The sequence below is a fragment of the Takifugu rubripes genome, chromosome 18 (genome assembly GCF_901000725.2).
Source record: "Takifugu rubripes chromosome 18, fTakRub1.2, whole genome shotgun sequence".
Taxonomy (NCBI): Eukaryota; Metazoa; Chordata; class Actinopteri; order Tetraodontiformes; family Tetraodontidae; genus Takifugu; species Takifugu rubripes.
The window spans coordinates 4,050,742-4,074,455 of NC_042302.1; the positions used below are offsets into that span (position 1 = coordinate 4,050,742).

The 23,714-nt window shown below is 54.0% G+C and overlaps 1 protein-coding gene across 5 annotated transcripts in view; it reads right to left on the reverse strand.

The window, feature by feature from the left end:
* chrm2a (cholinergic receptor, muscarinic 2a) overlaps window positions 1-23,407 on the reverse strand; it is a 33,865-nt gene extending 10,458 nt beyond the window's left edge. Inside the window, exons 1-2 of one of the 5 annotated variants that reach the window (XM_011613284.2) lie at window positions 23,301-23,407; window positions 11,299-11,453 (exon numbers count right to left, since the gene is read on the reverse strand). The gene's annotated coding sequence lies outside the window, so the exon portion shown is untranslated. Of the gene's footprint in view, window positions 1-11,298; window positions 11,454-11,793; window positions 12,099-22,315; window positions 22,337-22,879; window positions 22,900-23,300 lie in introns of those variants that run through there. The other 4 variants (XM_029825329.1, XM_029825328.1, XM_011613283.2 and 1 more) reach the window with 4 other exon arrangements.
* Between the last annotated feature and the right edge of the window lie 307 nt (window positions 23,408-23,714).

A 23,714-nucleotide genomic window follows, 5' to 3' on the forward strand; every position in this document is an offset into this window, starting at 1 on the left:
GCTCCCTCCTCCGATCGATAAAGCATTGCTATTCCAAGAGCGCCGCCGTCGAGCGCCTATGCTAACGTGGCGACGTGATCCCGATGAATTCCTCCCACAAATCACCTTCAGCTCTTCTTCACTCTTTAAGTGAGAGGTAAAAAGGCTGATTTTAATCCTCTGTGTTGTAATTTGATTCATATGCCCCCCCCCCCAGTATGACTGAGCTCGCCATCAGGCTGCAGTCACGCCGTCAGCGACGCTAAGGGGGCATTTCAGACGCTTTCATAGCAACATCTGCGCATTCTGGATTTAATATAAATGCATCTTTACTTCCGGTTAGCTAGCATCATTAGCGCAGCGAGCTCCAGGTTCACTATGTTGGTCTGGTGCCTCCGTATCTGCCATTTCAGGGTTGTTCAGCCTTTTTCTAACCTGGTAAACAACAGAAATCAGCAGGGTTTCAGGAGATCTGAGTCTTTTTTTGCTAAATGGTTCATTTGGCAGCAACGTGGGGCGTTTCATCTCGACCCTCCATCATGTTCTCGCCGTCTGGGTGCACAGGAGACCACCGAGGCTTTTCCCTGCCTATTTTTAGTCTAACCTTCAGAGTTTCTATGGCTATTTTCCGTCCATTCAGCCCAAATGTCAGGGCGGAGCGCTGCTTTTACCTGCGCTCATAGATCTCCTCCTCTGAGCTGTTGATGTAAATGTGCTCGGGGAGAATGGCGGGCCTGAAAGGATCTTTATCAAGCTTGATAAAACTCCCTGTGTCAGGTATTTTTCAGCTGAGTGGGTCTGGCTAAACCAGCTGTCACAAAGAAGAATCGGCTCGCACCGCCGGCGTCGCAGCTCGCCGCTTTGACACAGTTTCGTGACGAACTTTGAGACATCAGGTCAGGACTTTAGAGGCTTCAACTTTTATCTTTTGTTCAAAAGTTGCGGTAGAAACTCTAAAATCAAGGATTGGAGCCCCCCCGGAGCAGTTAGGGCTGGTCCGGTCCATAAACGGGGACCCTCTCAAAGCTTTGCTAGCTCGCTGCTATCTTCAGTTAGCTCAGCTAATGAGTCCGTGCAGCCGGTGGAGAGGAGGGGCAGCATGAACGCAGCCGATAGCGTTAGCGCACCATCCCCGCGAGCTGATGACACGCTGAGGATGTCGAGCCCAACTGTCGTTACCCAAAAATGTAGGCGATTAGTGCGAGTTCACGATCGACACCTCTCAGTTGCGTCAGTCTGTTAACTCTGGTCTGAGAGAATCCGGCAACAAAGACGTTTAATCTGAGCAGGATAATAGAAGTTTAACGGCCCCTTAAAAAGCCTCCGGCGTCGTGTTTGCCTGCTTTAATTCCTCTGATTTGCTTGTTTATTCTCTCTTTGTGCCTCTATGTGATTTTCCCTGGTTCCCTGCGGTGCTAAATGAAGTTCAAGACACACACACACACACACACACACACACACACACACACAGGGGGGATGTGAGGTATCCGCCACTGCGGGTTTCCTCACATGCAGTGGAAATGATCGATTAGGTTGGCCAGCTCAAATAAAAATCCTTATGATTAGTTAGTTGCCTTTTAACCAACTGTTAGCCACCTGCTAGCTGCCTGTTCGCTACCTGTTTGCGGTGATTGACACACGAGTTAAGCAACAGCGGTGACAAGATAGCAAATGCCCACAACAGAATTTTGGGACTAGATACTCCTTGCAGGTAATCCCACAGCTACATCAGGGACAATCTAACAGTCGTGGCGACGCCACAGAGCACAACAGATTTTACTTCCTTTAAAGGATTTAACGTAATTCTGCTCCAGTCGTCCCCAGGCGACGGCACGTCAGACCTGCGGAACCCTTCACGAGGCTCTTACAGGTGACGTTTAAACACAGGCATCCCGCTGACCAAAGAAGACCTCCTCCATTAGCCCGTCTCGCTCTGTGTTTGGCCCCGCCCCCACGCCCGCCCGGCCGTGTCGGCCTCTTAATCAGATCAGGATTATATTCCACTAATCAGTGTAATAAAGGCTCTCTGAGAGCGTCGCTGCCCCATTAGCATCATTAGCCTGCTAAAGGAGGGCCTCTGTAAGACCTGCTTGATCACCGCTGCCGGGTGGTGGGGTGGGGGTGTTGGTGGAGTGTGGGGGGGGCATCCATCTCTCAGGTGGCCATATTGATCTGTTTACTCCCATATGAGCCAGAGGGGCCCGGAGGATTTAGTCACCACGCAGGAGCTGAAAGAGCTGCTCTTCTGCCGTGTAATGGCTTCACTCTGTCTGCTGCTGGGAGGCTTGTCAGACAGCAGCAGACAAATGGAGCTAATGGCTCCTTTCTACTGCCCCCCCACCCCCCTCTTTTTTTTGTTTTTACTTTTACACCCTGCTGGGCGTCAGAGGTCAATAATCTGCTTCTGAGTTTAAAAGGCTCTGCCGGGTGGACCCTGGCACCTGCCTCCAATCATCCGCAGGCTCGTCCAAGGGCAGATCTTCCACGTCTGTTTGTTCTGGCAGCTGCGGCCAGTTTTCCTCTCCTGCCTGTGACCCCCCCCCCCCCAGAGATGGTCTTTGTGTTGCTGCTGTGGCCACCGTGTGATGATAAAAGGCAAAGCCAGGAAGGTGCAGCCTCGTCCAGGCACCAGCTAGTGCTAGCATGAAGCTAATCTGTAGCTTTCACACAGCAACAAATGCAAATGTGACCGTTAGGAGCTGATGAGCTAAGCTAGTTCTGTCAATAAATGGTGTAAACAGCATAAATCAGAAGATGAATAAGGAAGATTTTGATATTACGAACGATTTCAGTTACATTCAGGAGATGAGGTGGAATTCCTCGACATTTTTCCGATCTACATGTTTCCGAAGCCATGCTAGTCCTCTACTAGCACGCTCGTAGCTACAGCCAGGACAGATAAACATCCCTCGAGGTTTTCTTCCGTGGCTAGCTTTAGCTTTGGCTACGTTTAACAGCATTAATAAGCGGGTTTACCAATAAATGTCACCGTTGAAACAGAGACCAGATCAAGCGGGTTTGGGGAGAGAATGTTGTCGTCGTCAGAGAATTCCAGAGAATTCCAGAGAATTCCATCTGCTGCGACCGAGGGCGCCGGCGCCCGTCAGATCTGTTGTTCGACAGCTCCGCGCGGTTTTCCTCGCGCTGACAGATCGCTGAGTGCCTTTAATCTGCGGGCCTCATACTCGACCGGCTCCGTGTCGGCCTCGGGCGGGCGCCCGTCCAGCTGGACAGCGGCGGCGGCGGCGGCGCTCCGGGGCAGAGACGGAGGGCCCTCGTCGGTCTGATTAATGACCCCCCCCCCCCCCGTCCCAGCTGCCATTAGACGTCCTCCTAATGTGCACTTGAAGAGGCGCTACAGGTCGGCATGGCGGCGTGCTCCTCGGATCCGCTCTCGCTCGCGCTCGCCTTACTGACTCGCCGTAATCGCCACAAGTGCTGCCGCCTTTTCAAATTTCCAGGCAGTGACGCAGGTCGCTAAAGCGGCTTCATCCTCCAAACCTCCGACATGTTTACATCACGACTCAGCGAGTTCTCCGGGTCAATTTAACGCCTTTGTTTACCGAAACTGTCACTGGAAGGCTCAGACGTGAGCTAGCCGACATGTCGGCTTTTATTCGGAAGAGGTGACGTAAACCTTTACCCAAACTACATTTGGCCGACTCCCAGTTCGACGAGTTCCGACCTTTATTTCTTGCATCGATTACTGTGAGTTTCTCTCCGCTCGGCTGGGACGAGACGCGACCGGATCATTTTAACTCTGTGCCAAAAAGAGACGAAGTTTCTGAACAACAGAATCATCGGAGAGGCTCTTAATGCAGCATCACTCCGCTAGATTAAACGCTCTGAGTGGGCCTCGCTCCTCTTTCGTTGGCAGGTCCTCCTGCCACAAGAGTGCAATTAAAAGCTAAATTGCAGCGGCTAACGCTGATGGGTAACGTGTTTTAATGCTTCTACATGCAGATGCAGATTGATTGTATTAGCGTGAATTAGCTTGGGTTCTGCAGAGTGTTTCCAGGCTAACGGCGTCGCAATTCCCTGATTAATTTGTATCTCGACGGTCAAAAGAGCGGCGCTGCCAAACCGGTTCTGAATTTTACGAGCTAGCTCGGATCATATCGCAGATGGAGCGACTACGCTAAAGTAACCGAGCAGAGGGGACTTATTATAGCTTTAAAGGCGGCGGATTCGTCCTGTTGCTTTCAGCCGCGCGTTGACGCGACGCCAACCTCAAACCGGCAGGAGGCAGGGCTACGTTCGATAACAAAAACCTGAAACGCAACAATGGGATGGAATCATGTCCGGACCGCTGCCAGGCTAAGCATCTTAGGAAAAGTTCTGGAACAATGGCCTGTTGCCGCCATTCAGTCGGAGGATTACTTAATACAATTACCAGAGCCGGCAAACGGAGCGTGGAGAATGGGTCCCGTAATTACAGTCGGAAGGCGAGGAAGGTGTGTGAGAGAGATTAGAGAAAGGTGAACTCCACGGTGACATGCAGAATGAGGCCCCGCCCACCTCCCAAACACCCGTACGTTTCGCAGCTTAATTAGCGAGATGAGTCTTTCTGGGCTGAAACTGGACGTGAACGCTAAATACCAGTTCACAACTGGGCTAACCTGGTTCATTTGTGGTTGGCGCACGGAGGGATTAGCTCCAGACTGCTAGCTACGGGCTGGTTTAACGCCTGTTAGCGTTAGCAACACGCTACGGCTGTGGATGCCTAATAAAGTCCAGCACAATGGGAAGACGCACAATTTATTCAAAGCCACACGTCAGGCGGGTTCACCCTCCGGAGACCACGACGCTCTTTCCTCCAGCTAACGCTAGCGTTGTCAATGCCAAAATCCCCTCACTCTGATTGATGGACCCAAAGAAAACGGCTCCGCGATATTTGATTTGCGACCGTTTGACGACTAAAACCGGCACGGTTGAAACATGACAGCTGACAAGACGCCGTCCCCCCTCCCCCGCCGTTCGTTTTCAGGTGTCACATAGATGTTGACATTTCATTTACTCGACTCTGCCGGGATTCACCTCCAATCAATGCTGGACACCCGGAGATATGCTAAATCTCGCTAACAGGCGAGCCGGCGGGTTGCGAGCGAGCGCCGCGTCCTCCGGAGGTAAATGTGCGGCGAGACGCGCGAGCGCCTGCATGCAAATGAGGCGGCGCCGCGGTTTATGTGCAGGATAACGGAGTTTCTCCTAATGAAACATGAAAGCGAGGTGATTTAGCTTCCCGCTCACTTTCTTAGCGAGAACTCGCTGCTCTTGATTGATCAGCTCTTCATTTTCTCCAGCTGTCGTAATCATCATCCGTCTAACGTATTGATTAGTTTATATGGATACGATATGCTAGCCCCCTGATTGGACACGCCCGCCGTATCTTAATGACAATCTACTGCTGCGCTAGCAACACATGCTACTGTGTGATGCGTTATCCGTCCTCTCGGATCGTGGCGTGATTCAAGCCCACCGATTGGCAGATAACGTCCCCAAAGCGACGCCCACCAGCTTCTCGGTGGCTTATCTGTCCGACTGAGTCTACGATGTTGCGCATCAATGCAGCGCTGTTTACTGTCCAGCCATGGTGGTGGTGGTGGGGGGGGTTGGGGGGGGGGTTCTCTCAAAAATCACCCCCTGGCAGTTTGCCGCCGCCGCCGCCGCCGTGTCGGGAATAATCCGCTCGCTGAACCAGGAGCAGTGGAGCATTTTCTTGGGGACAGAAGTGGCCTCCTCTGACTCCCCGCTAACTCCTCTTTCTTCTACTCCGCTCAGAAATTACTGCGAGCTATTGATGTGGCCAATCGAAGCTCTCGCAGCGCGCTGGTGAAATTGACCGTCGCGGCCGCGGCGCGGCCAGCTGACGCTCTCCTCGGGGCCGTATTCATGTCAAAGCGTTAATCTGGCGCGGAGAAAAAAAAGCTTCCAAATCCGTGTCACTGATGTTTCCTCTCAGCCCTTTAGAGGCCTCAGATGGTTCAGATGGATGAATTTGTGGATGCCAGAAACAGCCAGATGTGACCCTGGAACACATCGCCGTGTTCCCTCTGTTGGGAATCTAAGGTGCTTCTCACTACTTCAACAACGGTCAACAAAACATTTGGTTTCCTCCTTTGTGGGATTGAAATATCTAAAATTAGAACCAACGATTAAAATATCCGCCTCCAAACTGAGGTTCTCGGCCCTCTGGTGGTACGCTAGTACACATTTATTGGACACAGATCGTAGATCAAATGAAAAGGTTGTGGAAAGAGCTGATGCTACAACCTTATCGTGACCCTTCTTTCACTCCACCACCAGAACATCCAAGTAAAAATCGAATTAAACCGAAAAGGGCACGATGATATAAAAGTGATCGCAGGTGCGCCACAGTACGTAAAATCCAATCTCCTGAAAATCCAGCTCGGAGACCTGCGCACGGGTTACGCATCGGACACGCTAATACCTGAGCTTTAAGGGCCCGTGTGGCTGCAGAAGCCGCCAATAATCCCGCTTGTATTGCTTCTAAAAGCAGATCGGAATTCCCTGTGATTTTATAGAGGAAGGTGTTTTCTTAGAGCACCTGCTCCCGATTTTACAACAAATAACGGCGGACACCGCGCGCAGGTGGCCCACACGCTCATTTCTTTATAGTTACTGCCTCCACCGAAGGAGAAGTCAGGCAGAAAATGACATTTTTCGCCGGCACCGCTCCGGCTATAACCCGCAGCGGACGTAAATGTTAACGTCTAAAAACGCTGAGTGGATGGAACGCGAGGCCGGCTTGTAAATGGGGATTATGGGTAATGTAGAGCTTCTGTGGAGATGTGCGTTCTGATGATAATGGCTAATGAATGGTAACGAGCTGCAGCAAACAATAACTGTCGTTGGCACTTTGTCAACAGAAACGCCGCGCTGCTATGATTAGCATGATGCTACGATGTTTGTTTTCTTTGCAGTTTCGCAGAGGTTGACAGGTATCAAATGTGGGACGGGTTTTCTCTTTTTCTCATTTGTCTGCCCTCATGGAGTCTTCGCCAGCGTCAGCGGAGCGGTGCACTGCTAACGTCAACTTTTGTGCCAACTTATGCGAAACCTGCCTCCCGCAGCTTCGGCTGCAACTGAAAATTGCTTCTATCAACAGCTGTGGCCTTCACAACTGCGGGTCAACGCGCCGTTTGTGTTCATCTGGGCGCGACCGACGCTTTAAATCCGAACGATAAATATTTATTCGATCCGCGGGTCATTTGTAGCATCACGCTCCTACTCCAGATGACAGCTGTCGCATAAATGTAAGGAAAAAAAGGTCAAACAGTTTTCTGTAGAGGGTAATCTCATCTTAATATGATCTCACACACACACACACACACGCACACACACACACACACACACCGTCATTAACATTCTTATTGACCTCTCACTGTTGACGCCAGAGTCGAACTGCGTCCCCGGTCCATTTTCTACTCATCAGAGACGCTCAACGCCGGGCTGATCTCCTTGATGTTCCGGTGGCTTGCGTGGTCACGTCCCGCCGCGCTCGCCCGTCTCTATACGGAGGGACGATCCATACGGCGTGAATAATACACTCGCTGAGAGACTCCCTGCAGGACAAATGGTCAACGCGCGTTGGTCGTCCATCTAAATCGTGTAAGGCAGATGGATTTTCCGCCGTCGCTGTCGGATCACGTGCTCCATCAAGTGGATATTTGGGGACGTCCCCCCGTCCGGAGGCCCCAGGAGGCCAATCAGAGATGGAGCTGGGATCAATGTCCCACTTTTAGTAATTACTGTTTACTTTGGTTCATTATTCCTCCGAGCTTTGATTAAGCAACGGCCCTCGTGCGACGGATGCGTGGCCTTAATTGGCGGTTGCCAGGACGGCGCGTCTCTCCCCGCGGCCGTTTCGGGCAGAATGGTGGTCGGGAAGTAAGGGATGCCGGTTTGTCTTTGAGCCGTTTGTGTCGTCTTTGTCGACACGTGACGGAAAATGAGCGTCGGTCCTTCCAGCTACGCGTGGACGCAGAAAATGTTCTTAAGGTGACATTTACAAGCTAATTAAAGGCAGGAAGAGGAAATGACCCGTGCAGGGTTTGGCACAGGCGGCTGCATGTGCGTTGACGATACGACGCTACGCGTTGGGATAGCTAGCCGGCCACCGCTAATACCACACGGCTGGAAGACTTTCGGCGCTGTTTGAATTTGTAAACGGTAACAAAGTCGCAGTGGGAATATATTTGCATGCGATTGGGATAAATGTCCAAGGAAGCGGCGTCAGCGGAGGCACAGCGGCGTCGGCTGTCAGCTCTAACTCGTCACAGGCGCCTCCGAGCCAGCTGTTCCGCTCGCGCAGCAAACGCGGACGTCGGCACAATGAGCTAGCTTGACGTTTTCGGCATTTCGTTCCGATGAAAGCTTCAATCAAGAAAAACATCTGGAATCAGCGGCGGCGGCTGCTCTCACGATGGGTGGGTTTACCCCGCCTCCCTGGGAGACACATCTGTCTCTTTAGGCTCCGCCCACCGCTCGTGACCACAGGTGACGGTGGAGGAGCGATCACTCCCCGGCCGAGCCTCCCGGCTCCGGCCTGTGCGGAGGGACCAGCTGCTGTTGAGATCCCTTCTTCAGCGGTGACAGTGAATCCCCGTTTTTCCCGGGAGCGCCGTTCTCTCCGAGCGCCTCATTCATTAAAGTGCCGGAGCGCTGTCCTGCCACAGGAGCACGTGCTAGCGTGCGCTAGCGTGCGCTAGCGTGCGCTAGCTTGCACAGAACCTCGCAAAGGCTCATCCGGTTCAACCGTATCACCCCCGACACACATTTACCACACTTGTGCCCCCACGTTCTTCTGCGGAATCCCTCAGGAAGGCCGCCCCTCCTGACCCCCCTCCCCCGACTCCTCCCCCGACTCCTCCCCCTCCTCCGCGAGGGCAGTTCCAATCTTTAAAAAAGACATTACCGAGCACTCAACGCCTGTCAGGGGGGAGGATGAGCTGCTCTCTGGTGACTTGTCATCCAAGGCGACTTCACTTGCCACTCAGAATGAGGTCACAGACCCCCCCACCCCCACCGCCGACCTCGGGGCATTATTACCCTGTAATCATGTGTTGCTCCACTTGGCCACATTTGTTATTTCTTGTTGACAGGCTAATGTGAGAAGAAAGCAATTTTACCTGATGGATGGCCATCGGAGAGGGGAGAGCGGCCGCATCAGCTTCACGCCGTGCTGGTGAATTATGCGCGGCGAATGGCAGCAGAGGCCCGAACCGGCCTGGCTCGCTGCCCGCCCGCCCCTCAAACGCACCTCGGCGTGTTTTACAGGCCGGAGCGGCGAGGGCCTTTCAGCTCGCCATGATGTGCGCGAGGCCCATTCATTACCGCACTATTTACTTGTCCTCCTCCATCAAACAGCCCATCGGTCCGTCCATTACCGACGCGCTATGAAAACCTGCTGACTTATTTTCCGGCAGGCAGAGCGTGGACGGCTGATTCATGGGTCTCGGGACGTTCATGATCACAGAGATCAATCCATGTTGTCTGTTGGCGGCGATGGGGAGAACGCGTCCACGCGGGCCTCCTCAATCTTGTCACTTTAAGTGCAATCAATACCGTTTCCCCCACGGACCAGAACGCCCGTGAACAGCAACCCCCCCTCGCCCGCCCCCCCCCCCCCCACCCCTCAATCCGACCCAAACGTTTCAATCGATGCCTGACCGGAGGCGAGAACATCTGTAGGAGCGACCGCAAAAACTCCAGTGTGATTTAAATGTTCCACAGTTAAGTGGAGAGGAAGCTAACAGCTGGACGTGTGGGGGCAGCAGGCGCCGCCCCCCCCACCCCCACCCCCACCCCCGACCCTGGAAAATGACTATTAATTACCTGAAGGATTACGAGATATGTACCTGCGCTCCCTCATGCATATTTGACGCTCCCAGCGACACGCGCGGCTAATAGACGGCCACTAGCAATGTGTTGCATATCTATTAGCCGCCAACTTATGTACATATGCAGCACGTGTATCCCTGACAATCTGGGCAAGCATGTGGGTCCTCTGGTGAATAGAGGTGTGTGTGTGTGTGTGTTTGTGGGTGTGTGTGTGTGTGTGTGTGTGTGTGTGTGTGTTGTGGGCAGTTTCCCTAATGGGTGTGACTGCTCATGTCCTCAAAGGTTGACTCTGGTTTAAATTTGCCTGGGTTTTGGTTGGACACACACACACACACACACACACACACACACACACACACACACACACACACACACACACACCCAATCTCTCTGGAACACGTGCACAAGGACACGGAAGCCGTGATGCAAATGAGAGGCTCAGGAATGTAGTTAAATGCAAAATGCAGGCGCCCGGTCGCACGCCGGCGTGAAGCGAAATGAAAGCAACTCCATTTGAGATTTGGGTCTGGAGAGCATCGCTGTGATGGGGGGGTGGGGGAGGGGGGGGGGGGGGGGTGGGGGAGTGGGGGGGGGGAGTGGGGCTCTTACCAGAACTGTTGGATAGAAACATTCAGTAAAGTGTGTGTGTGTGTGTGTGTGTGTGTGTGTGTGTGTGTGAGATGATGCCACGTCTGTTGATAACAGCCGCGTGCGCTCGCGCCGTAAGAGGAAGTTGTTGAAATCAAGTGCGCGCACGTTGCCGCGCACGTCAGGCGCCACCTGAGGAGGAGCTGTTGCCGTGTTTTAACAGAGAAGGTCGACAAACATTTGAGAGTTTGGGGTAAAAATGCTAACATAGCGGACGTTGGGGGAGATTCCGGCTCGCGACGCTCCGGATTCTATCACCCGACCCACAAACGCACCTTCCTGTCTTCCAGCTGCTGCTTTTCCTTGATTGATTACTTACCTCAGGCGTTTAAATCCCCCCCCCCCCCAACAGCGCTCCCTCTACCCCCCCCCCCACCCAGCTGCCCACATCGGCCCGCTTCACACGCTACTTTTCCATCAGCTGTCGGAAGGCCGCTCCGACGGGGCCCAGCGCGCTCGCCGCGGCGCCACTTCGGGAACGCAACAGTTTCAACAAAGGGTTTCTTAAGTGGGAACACCAGTCGGCGATTCCTTGAAGCGAGAACATTCCGTATGCGTGAGGAATACATTTGAAATCATTAATGCGGCCGAAGTGGCCGGGCTTTAGGGGGAGAGCGCCGTATGTAAATATGTGATTTATGTGTGCATAAATTTCTGCCCGTCGCAATTTTATAGGTGGATTGAAATTCACCAGGAGCGCCGGAGTCCGAGCGTGTGTCGGAGGGGTAACGGATGTAAATGTGCGACTGGCACGTGCTCGCCGGGATGATTCGGCAGAGCTCCCGGTGTCGGCGTGTTGGTACTCACAGCTGCCGTTACACGCTCCGTCGGGATTCCTCACACTTGGTCGGCATATTCTCGGCTTTTCCGTTCAATGTGGCAGCAGAGAGGCGTTTTATCGGAGAAGAGGATGCAGCGAGTTGACGAAAGAGCCGGAACGTCGCTGGGAAGGGCCATGACCACTGTGGGGGGAGAGGAGAGGGAAGGAGGGTGAGCTACCGCTAATGGAGGACGGCTAATTTGGAATATCTCTGCATAGAGGGAAGTTTCACTGTTACGGGAAATCAACCTAGCATCTCCAGCTCAGCTTCCCGAACCGACCATTCCAGTATAACCAGTATCTATATCACTTCGCTGTCGGGTCACGTGGAAAAGTTGGCAACTTGGCAACGCTGCGGGTCGGCTACGTCCCCAGTCCCTCAACGGCGGGTCGACCCAGAATCAGTTGCTATTAATCACATTCGTCAGCTCTCCGAACGTAGCAAAAAAATAAGCTAATGAAATGCTAGCAAGCTTCATTACCTCTGGCGATGTGACTTTTCCAGGGAACGTCCACAGCTCGACTGCCTCACGTGCTAAAGGTAGCTTAGCTAATGAGCCCAGATCTCATTAGTTAAGAGTGGGATCAAACTTCTGATGCGCGCGACAGCTCAGAAGCTAATTGGCTGCTGAATATTGACTGGAGGAGGCATCGACCGCCTAGTTCAACGTAGTTCCACGCTAGTTCTGGATGAGCAGAAGACGGCAGGTTCCAAGGGTAGAGGCCACCTGAATCTGACCCCCCCAGAGAGTCCAACACACGAGCTAAAGTTACCACACTCTCACGTGACCAGATAAAGGCCTCGGGTTTAAGTCGAAGAAGAAAAAGAAACCTTTGGAAAAGGCTAAAAACTCGCCGTTGGGAGCAGCCTTGCACGTGTCCCGGTCCTGGCTCGCGTCCTCTGCAGCAGGACCGTCCGGAGCCGAGGGTGATGACGGAAATGAAGAGGCTGCTGATGGACAGATAGCGAAGCCGCCGTGTTTACTAAACCCGCTCTGTGCCGGCGAAGGTGCGCGATAACCTCCGGCGCACGTACGCCAGGTGTTGCTGTGACTAATCACAGGTGGAGGAATCGGCGCCCGGCGTGGGATAGCTGATGGGATGGAGAGATAGCGATGGGAACGCCCGCACGACCCTTCACGATGCATGAAATTCCAGTTTTGGGTCGTTATTAGGACATGGGTGGATCCTGGAGGAACTTCCTGTTTGGAGTTGTGCTGTACTTATGGGGACTTTGGGTTTGGGGGCGGGGCTATAACTGCAGCACCGGTACATGCTAATGGTTCCGGTAGGGCGGGACGAACTGAAACGAGTTTTCTCTGCTGGGCCGAGCGTGTGTGTGTGTTTCAGAGGAGTGTGTGTGTGTGTGTTTCAGAGGAGTGTGTGTGTGTGTGTTTCCCTGAAACCGCTGTTGTTATCCACACTCCATCACCTTAATCTCCCAAGAATCATCTCAGCCTCGGGGGAGGACGCGCTGTTGAGCAGTGACTGACCTGCACGGAACACTGTCACCGCCACCGAGCGGTAGCAGCCGGCGACGCTCCGACGCCTCGGCCAGGACACGGACCATAAAGTCCTGATGTGTCTGATCTCTGAAGATGGAGCGAAGGGAATTAAGCTCCTTCGCTCCGCTGAGGTTCTGAGGTTGAGGAATCGCGGCTTCGACCTTGTCAAAAAACGCCCGTCTGGCTCCTTTTACGCGCTGCTGCGGCGCCGAAACAGGCGGTCGAGACGGCGGCTGGGGGAAAAGTGAGGGGAAGACGGTGTCCAGGTAGAGGTGAGGGGGCCGGACTAACGTTATTTTAGAAATATTGAGTCATTTCACGTTAGCTTCTGACGTTGTGACTCCCCATCTGAAACTTTATGCAGACGATAACCTTTTTTATTTGCCTGTTTTTATCCCTCCGGTCGTTAAATGTGCCGCTTTAGCTCATTAAACCTCCTCGTCGTTAGTCCCCGTCTTGTCTGATCCCAAATCCTTCAGATTTATGCGGCGTTCCGGCGACTCGGCGGCTGATTTTCCTGCCTGATTGATGACGCGGCTGCTAAATGTTGCTTGATCGCAGCTGCTTCCTGTTTCTGATCGCTCACTTTCAATTTTGGTGAATGTTCAGTAGATTGGCAGCCTCTGTGGGACTGGGGGGGCGGGGGTGGGCGGGCAGGACCTCCTTCGTTCCACTGTTCATCAGTCAGCAATAAAGGCTGTGAAGTAGCAACGTAGCATCTGTGAAGCCATCACGCTCCTCGGGGGGCGTTTTAAAAACCATTCCTCGCTCACAAGGTTGATTATTGTGGGCGATAAATGTTCTCGTGGCATTAAAAGTTTCCTAAAGACGAACGACAGGAGAACTTTGGGGTTTTCGGAAGTTCTGTGACCGGCATCAGCGCTCGCAGGTTCCCCCCCAACGTCCTCACCAATCTCAGCGCCGGGTCGCTATCCGCTGCTAGCCGGCGCTAATAAAGAGCAGAAACGAGCATGTGTGAACGTGGATGCTTCTGCACCCGCAGGCGGATCTTTAGCCGCGGCTCGCGTCGCTGATCTGCAGAACCTCAGCCGTCTATGGTCGGCGGGCTCAGCCCCGATGAGTTCAAAGCCCAAACCAAACAACGGGAGTGATTAGTGGATCTGTTTAACCTCGGGGCAGCCGGCTGGCATTATTGGAGCGGAGCGCTTACTTGGCTGTTTGCTCTGCCGTCTGCCTTCCTCCGGAGAAGCCAAGGATTCTTCTGGCCCGCGCGGAGGATTTTACGATGTTTTCAGTCCACCACGGATGAGTCCGGATGACACCGACAATCTTTTTTTTTAAGCTAATGTCAGATTTCCGTCTGTTCTCTGCCTCGCCGCCTAAACCAGCGGCATCCGATGAAGTTATCTTAGCTTAGCTGCTCCCAACATAGCCGTCCCTCTTGTTTCCCAGCCAAGCAGCACCCTGACCCCCCCCCAGCCCCTCCCAGCAAGATGGCCTCATGTTAGGCTAAAGTCGGAAGGGCGCGCTAGCTACCTCAGCCGATTTGAGACGATGACAAAAACAGGCAAAGAACCCAGATCAAAGAGATGCACACGTTGGATAAATTAGCACAAGGCTGGATTATTATCATGGTGGATTATTTAAGGCGCAGCAGAGGAACCGCTGTGGCCCCGGGCCCCGACCCAGAGACGTTGGTAACTGGGGATGGAACCCATGTGAGGTAATAGTGCTAAACCACTAACCAGCACGCCGCGGCGCTCCGCCGGCCGTTAGTTCCGGGCAGCCGGCGGGTATAATTAGTTTTATCACCATAATCCTGCAGGAGGATTAAGGGGAGCTTTTACAGAAAGTATAGATCTGATGTAATAGCGGCTCTTCAAATGGAAATCCTGAGTCAGATCTAACTGTCGGGGAATTTACGACATCTCCTCAAAATGGTCTCAGGTTTGCTGCTTTCAGCCCCGGCGGAGGGAAATCGCCGGGATGATGGCAATCAGGGAAAATCGATATTCCTGGTGCAGCCCGCCTGCGCGAGGGTTCAGTCAGGCGATCTCCGAAGGCTCGTCCGGCTAATTAGGGGGCGGCTGAGCGACGGCGTCGGGGCGTCCGTTCATCAAAATGAACGTTTTTAAAAGGTTACAGGGGTTTTTCTCCTTTAGCGAAGTTACCGAGCTAGCGCTGCTTTAGCTAGCGCGGCTCTCCCGCGTCAGCAGCTATTCCCGAGCCGACCTCGGCCGCCCGCTCCGGCGCTCTGACTCCAGCTCCAAGGCCCCGACTGGTGTGATTTATTTATCCGTTCTGAGCGTGGAGGTTTATCTCCGCGCGGCAGAGCGGCGCTGCATTGTGGTGGAAATCCGCGGCTCAGGTGCGGAAGGCGGGAACGTTGAAGGGGCTCCGTGGCTGCTGTGCTCGGCTGATAACTCCTCACATTTGACCGGGTTATTGTGCCGCCGCGCTTTCATCCAAATGTGTCGGAATCCCCGCGTTTTTGGCGGTGGGGGACGCTTTAAAGGGCGGGAGCCGCCCGTGGCGCCGCTAACGAGCGTCCGGCATCGGGGGCGGCGGCCAGTTGCGACGGCGGAGGCGTTTTTGGTGAAGTGGGCGGGTTTTGCTGCCTCTCGGATTCCGGCGGTTTCATGATGAATTGGAGCTGAACCGGGTCAGGAAGGAGAAGAGGAGCGGACTTCGGAATTCACAAGGAAACTTGCGAGAGGGGTCGCGTTTCCGAAGCTCTGACCTTCCTCTCGCCGTCATGGGCTGAGACGCGGCGCTTCCAGGGAATAATGGCGCCCACAAATCATCCGGCGGACAGCGGGGCCCCTCGCACTGACGGGCCCTCCATTTCAAAACAATGCGATGATGTCATCGTTTCCCCGGCTGTCAGGCAAAGGTCGTTTTTCTCTTTTTTAACCCCGGGACATCGTTGAAAATGAGTCTGGACCTTCATCGATCGAGTCAACAGCCAACACTTCCTCAGCACACACACACACACACACACACACACACACACACACACTCCAGACCAGGAAAATATGACAGACGGGGAGTTTAACAGTAACTACAGTTTTCCGGAGCCGATCAGGAAGAGACGGACGAGTGCGTCGTCCAATCGGAGCACAGCAGCCTCACCTGTGCACGCCGCCGCCCAGCTAAACCCAGTTAAGCTGGCGTTCAGTGGGGCGATGCCCAGATATCGCCCGCCATCACGGATCCAGGAGGAGTAATTAAATTAGAGGGAAAACCTCTACGTTATCCCGCGGAGCTGCTGCCGAAAAAAAAAAAGAAAAAAAGAAAAACAAGGAAAAAAACTGTCTTCATTTGCAGGAGCGCTGACATTTTCCAGGGTGCACAGGTGAATCACACCTGCTGTAAGCAGAGATTAACCATCCGCTAATAAAGGGAATCATGTAGGACGGAGCATCCTGGCTTAATTGGAAATTGATTGACTTGCGCGAGTTACACCTGGTCCATCATGTTCCGGGGGGGGGGGACCTGCAGCTTCAGGAGCTGCTAACAGAAGCTGCTAGCAGAGCGCAGGGAGAACGGAGCCTTCCCAAGATGGATGCGCTGTCATTCCGGGCCCGCGCCTGCAGGACGGAGCGGCCCGATCCGCCAACACTTTGTCAACGCCGCCGCATTAATTCTGCTCTCATTACACATCCCGTCTTTCTGGGAGACGTCACGCCGCCGCGGCCCACAAATCACCGCAGGCCCAGATGTTTAATCGAATTTCCATCAGCTGTTTGTGCGCTTCTATCAGCGGATCAAAGATGCAGAGAATTACGGCTCCGCGGCCCACTTCTCTCCGAGGGGATCCCAGAAACACGGGGGCGGAATGCTGTTCTGGAGCCGGAACATGAGAGGGTTTAAACTTTAATGCCAATATACGGAAAACATATCCGGGAATTAAAGATGCAAACGAGGACGGGTTCCACTTCCCGAACCCCGAGACTCACCCTCAAATTCCTAAATCCACACCAAACTCTCCCACCTGGAGAGTTTAGTCTCATCCTGCTAACAGATGCTAGCAGGTACAGAGGAACTGCTTTAGCTAACGCCAACACGCTATCTGGACTTCATCATTTTAGCTTTTCCCCCAATAAAAATCATCTCATCAGAGTCGGTCCAGAAGACATCGGCCTTTCCGTGGAACACGAGACAGCTCGCAATTAAATCACGGCAGGGAGCTACAAGACGATGGGGGGGGGCAGACGGGGACCATCTCAGTGATGGCGCGAGGCAACGCACGGCTGCTCCGAGACAGACCGGAGACTGACAGGAACGGCGCCGAGACGGCCGACCGCGGACTTTCCCCTCATCATCCGGTGCACGCCGACTGGGGTCACCGGTCCTCGGATGTAAATGCGGCTAAGCAGAGCGGCGGCGGGCGGGCGGATGCGGAGCGGCGCTCCAGGATCGAGGGGCGTCTCCAGCTGTCAGTCTGGACGGAGGAGGGTCGGGGGAGGTCGGGGTGGCAGAACCGGAGCAGCCAGACAGCCTGTCAACGGCGCTGACAAGCAGATGGATGGAGCAATATGTCCATGAGGCCGCCGCCTCTCACGGTTCAGCCGCACTCCCACGCGTCGGGGGGTGGGGGTGGGGGGGGGGGGGGTTGTTTACCGTGTTAGCGGCTCGTCTCAGCGACATTTGTAACTCTGTTTACTCAGAGTTGTGGATCTGTCTGGTGGATCGGATCCCGAGTCAATGGCAGCGTCGTTACCGAGCCCTGGGGGGGTGAAGGGGGGGGGGGTGCTAGCGCAGGGACGGAGAGAGGTAACCAAATAAATCACCAGGCAACAGATAATTGGACGAGGGGCCCTGGAGGGGCTAGTGGCGGCGTGACAAGTGACGCCGCCATTCGCAATTAACTCAAAGAGGAGAAACGGGGATTCCATTCTCTCCGGATCCATTCCGATCAGCGACGCCGGACCGGATCCTCGCTGTAATTAATCTGCACCGATTATAATCGGGACAGTTCTGGTGCTTGGCGTTGGCGGCCGGTTCGCCGGCCGGGCGCCACTTTGAGCCCATAATGGCTCATGTGGGCCTGACGCGACCTGAAGGACGAGACAAGCGTCAGTGGGGACCTTAATTATGGCCGAGCGATGGGCGTAATTTAAAGATAGCATCGCTCCGATAGCAACGTGCTGCCGGTTCATCTGCCGAGATGACTGGTTTAATAAAGGAAGCTGCTCCAGAATCCGAGCCTGATTTTACACTTTGAAAACTTTTACTCCGGGACAAAGACCTCGTTATCTGTTGACCGCTGTAGCTCTCCTAGCCGCACGGATAAACCGCAAAAGTCGGGAAAAAGCTACGGAAAACCACGCAGACTTTTGTTTGACTGGTGGCTAGCTCAGTTAGCATTAGCTCCTCCTGCCTGGGTCTGCGATCTCATCTTAAAGACATTCCTGATCAAAGCCTGGTCAATAACTTTTGTTTGGCACAAACGAGCATCAGACGGGTTCCTTAAGGAGCGGCTGTTTATCCTCCTCGGTTCTAACAGCTTCCAATTATCGGCCGGTTGGGAATTGAGACCTCTCTGATTTAGTTATGTTGGGCGCCATCGATCGGCGGCAAAAGCGTGTAAAATCGGCACCGAGCGGGACGACCTTGACTCAGGCAGTTCTCTGCTGACTGACAAACGGCGCAGACAGCTGAGAAGAGTGTGTGCGTGTGTGCGTGTGTGTGTGTGTGTGTGTGTGTGTGTGTGTGTGTGCTGGGTTTTAAATGCATAACAATGCCAGTCGGCATCTCGGCCGACTTGAACGTCTTGTGCTGATACTCGAGGTGACTTTTCATCAATAACAGGAAACAGACGTGAGTCGGAAAATATTAGCTGAGCGCAAACATTTAGCCTGCCGCTAGCATCAGTTGCTACAGCTAGCAGGGTGTGGCTAAGTCTTGGCACGGTCTATTTAGATGGTTGTTATTCCTGTGACAATGTTGTTGGCGTGTTTGAAGGCGTCTCCTTGACTTTGGCTAGCGCTGGCGTAGATCGCTGCGGTCACCGCGCGTCCGCTAACGTGAAGTCGGGGGTTGATTTTAGGACGTCAACCCTGACTGAGACGCTCCAACAAACTGGAACAGTTCTTCCTTCACCGGTCCCTCGAGTTCCGTCTCATAATCAAACAAGTTTTCTTTGTTTTGGCGAAAGCTGTCAGGCCGCCATCAGACGGCGTGAAGGCGGGGACGCTCGGCGCCTCGGCCTGCGAGTCCATCCCACGGTCTGTTTGTGCTGCGCTGACACGGCCAGGTCTCTGGACTCTGTCGGCAGTCCTGTTCCTGTCAAGTCAAATAACGGCGCTTCAGTCAGGCCCCGTGCTCTGACAAGCCCCGACCGGAGGCCGCCGAGACTCCGGTAACCACACGGGGGAGGACGGAGCCGCCCGCCGCCGCCGAATACAGAGGAGCTCGGCGCTACCGTGGAGTGCCCACTTCACCGTCTGGCTGGCATTTCTTTCAAATGTCAAACCGTTCACCTGGAACGAGTTACACGGAGCTTCATGGATCTTCCTGGAGAATGTCAAAGCAGCGCCACAAATCTGGGCGGGGGGGGGGGGGTGAGATGTCCTGCGGGGGGGGGGGGGGAGACATCGGGTCTCAGATGACTCGGGCCTGCTGTTCTCTCCCAGTGTTCTGCCTCTTAAATAAGCCGGTCGTGTTTATCCTGTGGAAGAACCTCGCGATCCTGTTTCCTGTGCTAGCTTTGGAACGTCTGCGACCCGCTGTGACCCCCCCCCCCCCCCCCCCATCCTCAACAAACACAGAGGACACATGTCACCATCGTAATCTGGGTTTATGGACGACGGACCGTCCTGGAATCTTAGCTTAGCAGAGCTACGTTCGGCGCTAATGTCAAATACAAGCCTCCCGCTAGCATGCTAAAACCTGCTGACTCACCCTCCGCCCACCGACAGGCTGGGAGGGAAAAACGGGACTTTTATTAACGATCAGACGCTTCTGGACGCGACGTCCCGTCATCGACGCCCCGTCATCGACGCGGCGGCTTCAGCAAAATCTGCCGCCAACAAAGACGACTCGAAGATACCAAGCGATCCCGTTGCTAGCTAATTGCTTGTTAGCGGCCGTGGTCCAACAGAAGGAGACAAGTCACCCGGGGCGACTTCAGAGGCTCCACAAGCAGCAGCCTGATTATTCCGCTCGGCCGTCGTCGCAGAGCGACGATCGGCGAGGAGAGAGAATGCGCGGCGGCGCCGGAGTTTAAATTTCACTCATGTCCTTTTACGTCTCGGACGAACAGAACCGGCAGAACGGAGGCGGTTTGGAGTGGACGGTTGCCTGGTGCTTAAAGGTACTCAAGGGAGCGACGGAGGAACACCCGAGGCTTCTGGAAGCCGAACAAAGACGCTACGGCTTCCCTCCAGGAATTCCAGGACCGAAATCCTGGAAAAAAAATCACTGAGATCAGCAAAAAAATAAATAAAAAGCAGCTAAAACGTAAATCAAAGCGAGCTGAGAGCCGCTGACAGGACGGCGTAAACATCGCGGCTTTTCCAGAAATCTAAACAGTTTGTGTGAAGACGTTTAAACAGCCGAGCTGTTTACACTGGAATGTCCCCGGAAAGACAGAGAATTAATGTCCAGACCTCCTGGTCCCGGAGAAGCATTTATGTGCCGTCAGAAATAAAACGCACTAATTTTTCATTAGTGGAGCGCCGAGGATGCCAGAATCAATAAGTCCTGATGAAATATGGATCACGTGACGGCGCCTAACGTGGGGGGTGGGTTCGTTATCGACGAGGGCGCAAATTATCGTCCGTTCCTGACGCTTTAGTTCCCATCAGCCCCCGCAGGAGGTTTCTAGGTGGCACGACTACAGTGATTAAACTGGGGTTGCTCATCAGCACACAGCTGCTGTCAGACGGAACAATGCTAGCCCCGCTAATGTGCGCTAGCCTCCATTAGCTTCATTCAGGGACAAACCGCACCTATAAATGGATTCATAGCATCGAAATGTTGCTTTTTTTTGCTTTGAGTCTCGTAAATGTTGACGCGGGTCCCCCTCCATGTACTAGCATGTTGGGCTAATGTGTTTCTACAGAAGCCCAGAACGGCCAAAGCAGCCTTAAAGACAAACTTAAGCCTTTTTCAATGTCTCTTCCGCGCTATCGTTTTTGCACAGGTATAAAAAGCTAATTTCCGGAGGACTACATGAGCTACATTTCCGCTTGTGCTTCCCCGGGGGTCAAAAACACCCACCAACCCTGCCTTATTTAACACGCATGCTTTCAAACTCACAGGAATTGTTGGGAAAATGCAGTTTTTTACGAGTACCTGCTTAACTGAGAAAGCTAAACTATACGCGTGACCTGAGGGGTTGTTGCTAAGCTCACTCCATCGCTAGCGAGAGGCACTGGAGGACTTTCCGTTCGTTCCAGCGACTCAGAATCCATTGAAATCTAAAACGGCTCTGTTGGACCTATTCACACCTGAGCTGACCAGAGTAGAAATTTCTGGTTCTTCCAGGGTCAGTGAACGCGTCTGTGTGTTTATGAAGGCAGGAACCGACAGCTTCAGTCAGTATTTTGTTAAAAACGTAAGCAGCTTCGCAGAATCTTTTAATCTCAGTCGAGGCTTCATCCAACACCCGTTCCCTCATCAAAAGGAAACAAGGAAACATTTCCTAGCATGAAAACCAGAGGACGTTTGGCTGGAAGCCAAGATCCCAATATAAAGAGAAAATCCCATTTTATGCTAATGCCTAGTAGCCTACATGCTAAAACCAGCGCCAGTGCTCTGTAATCTCTAATCTGACACCTCAGATTACGCACATCTGCAGCTCTGGTGCAACGTTAATGATCTGAGGGTGGAAGAAGCGGTCTCGCCCGACCCCTGTAGCCCTCCGAGGACCGGCAGGACTGAGAAGCGCGTCCAGAGTGCATCCGAACCTCATCCATCAACATCAGGAACGTCAGGAACAGCAGCTGCTTCAGGGGAAGTTTTGAGGGCACGTTCAAGTTTGAAGAGCACTCGAACGCCTCGTCCCTTATTTATGGCGCTCGTAAAGCAAATATGGAGGTTTTGAGAGGCCGCAGGTTTATTTCCCCCAAATGTTGGCAGTTGGTAGCGGAATGACAAAGAACAGCGGCCCGTTTCCTCCCGGATAAACAGATGTGGACTTTCTCTGCTCGGCTCTTCTCCCGGAATCGACTCATTGCTTCTTTTTTTTTCTCAGATGCAAATCCGAAGCCCGCGCGCACCCCAGCAGCTTTTGTCTGCCTCGTCTTCACCCCCGGATCAAGGTCAACGCAGCAAAACTCTGCGCGCGCCCCGCAACAAGAACGCTAAATGGGGATTTGCGCATGTGCCACAGGTGATCCGCAGCCTGGCGCGGGACACCAGCTGCTGCTGAAATATTAAACCCAACTGCAGAGAATGGTCGAGGAGGAGCATCGCGGAGGCTCAGGTGGATCACAACCGCCGCGTCTCGGAGATTCTCGAACCATCCGTGAGCGAGCCTCGTTCCCGGGGTTCTAAATTGCAGAGAATCTGCGCCATGAAGCACTTTTACCTTCTGGAAACGTTGATCCGTCCTCGTCGAGCCTCACTCACGCACCCGCTCTGCGCGTAAAACGGCTCCAGACCGAGACTCCGTTTCTCGCGTTGCGCTTTTACGCACGACGCTGCGCCAAATCTGCCCTCCAGCCTCCTCCGGGTCTCATCAATCAGACCGCAGCCTTTTCTGCCTTGGAGGCCGCTTCATCAGTCTGGCCAACAGAACCAAGTGGAGCCATTTATTATTCCTTTTCACCCCGTTTCCTTCCTCGGAGCGCGGCTGCTGCCGCTGCTGCCGCTGCTCCGGGATCCGCACTTCTCATTTCTCCGCATGATTAGACGCGATTCTGTCAGCAAATACGAACCGCGAGAAGGCGGAGAACTGCGGGGAAAAGTAACCGCGAGGCGAGCGGGACCGAAACCACGCAGAGGGCGTCTTTATCCGAAGCGCGTTGGCGCCGTCAGCGCAGATTTCTGACAGATTTGACGCGGTAAAAAGCGATTAAACGGAACGAGGCGGAGCGCGATCAGCGAGGGACCGACAGAAGATCCCGATGGCGCGCGAGGATTCGCTCATTACCTTCAGTTTGGGAATTCGGAGGTAAAGTTTTGCGCCCCTCTCCCGTCCCACCTCTGCGCCAGATCGCAGCGTTGCGCATATCGCGCCGGCCAGTTCTGGGCGACATTCCAGCCAATTCGCGGCTCCAGAGGCACCGAAGAGTTTGTCAGCGACCTGTCAACTTTCCCTCGGAAGTCTTCGGCAGATTCGGCTGAATCGGCAGAATGAACGCGGCTCCCGCTGTTTGGCGCCGTTTTACGCGCACACATGACGCTAAAACGACCCGAGAAGTGAGTGATTTGGGGTTTCTGGGGGTCCCCGAGCGGCCCGGCTGAGTGGGCACGAGCGTTTCCACCTGACGCCGAGGTGCCCGACAACCGTCGCCCGGCGTGGTCACGTCTCTCCCCCCGGGAAAGAGGCGCGTTTTCGGGGTTGTGCTCACCTGCTCCGCCGCTGTCAGGCTGCTGGCGCCGCCCGGTCCGCTTCATCGCACCGCGGCTGCACGTCTGAGGACATGCTGCTGGAGACGGAGGAGGCTTTGGACGGGAGGGAGGGAGAGAGAGAGAGAGGGGGGGGGGGGGGGGGGGGGGGGGGGGCGCAGGGAAGAGGAGGGGAGAGATAGAGAGAGAGAGAGAAAGAGAGAGAGGGAGAGAGAGAGAGAGAGAGTCGCTATTAACGGGGGAGAAAGTCCAACAGATTTAACCTCATCACTTATCCCAACGCCTCACGATCACGTGACGTGTCTTATGTGTCGAGTTTTACGGGATCACTCGGCTCCCGGTGGATAAAGAAGGTTTACGCGCTCCTCCGCAGCGCTGATGTCGAGGCTGTAGAATTCAGTTTGCGGATTTTAACC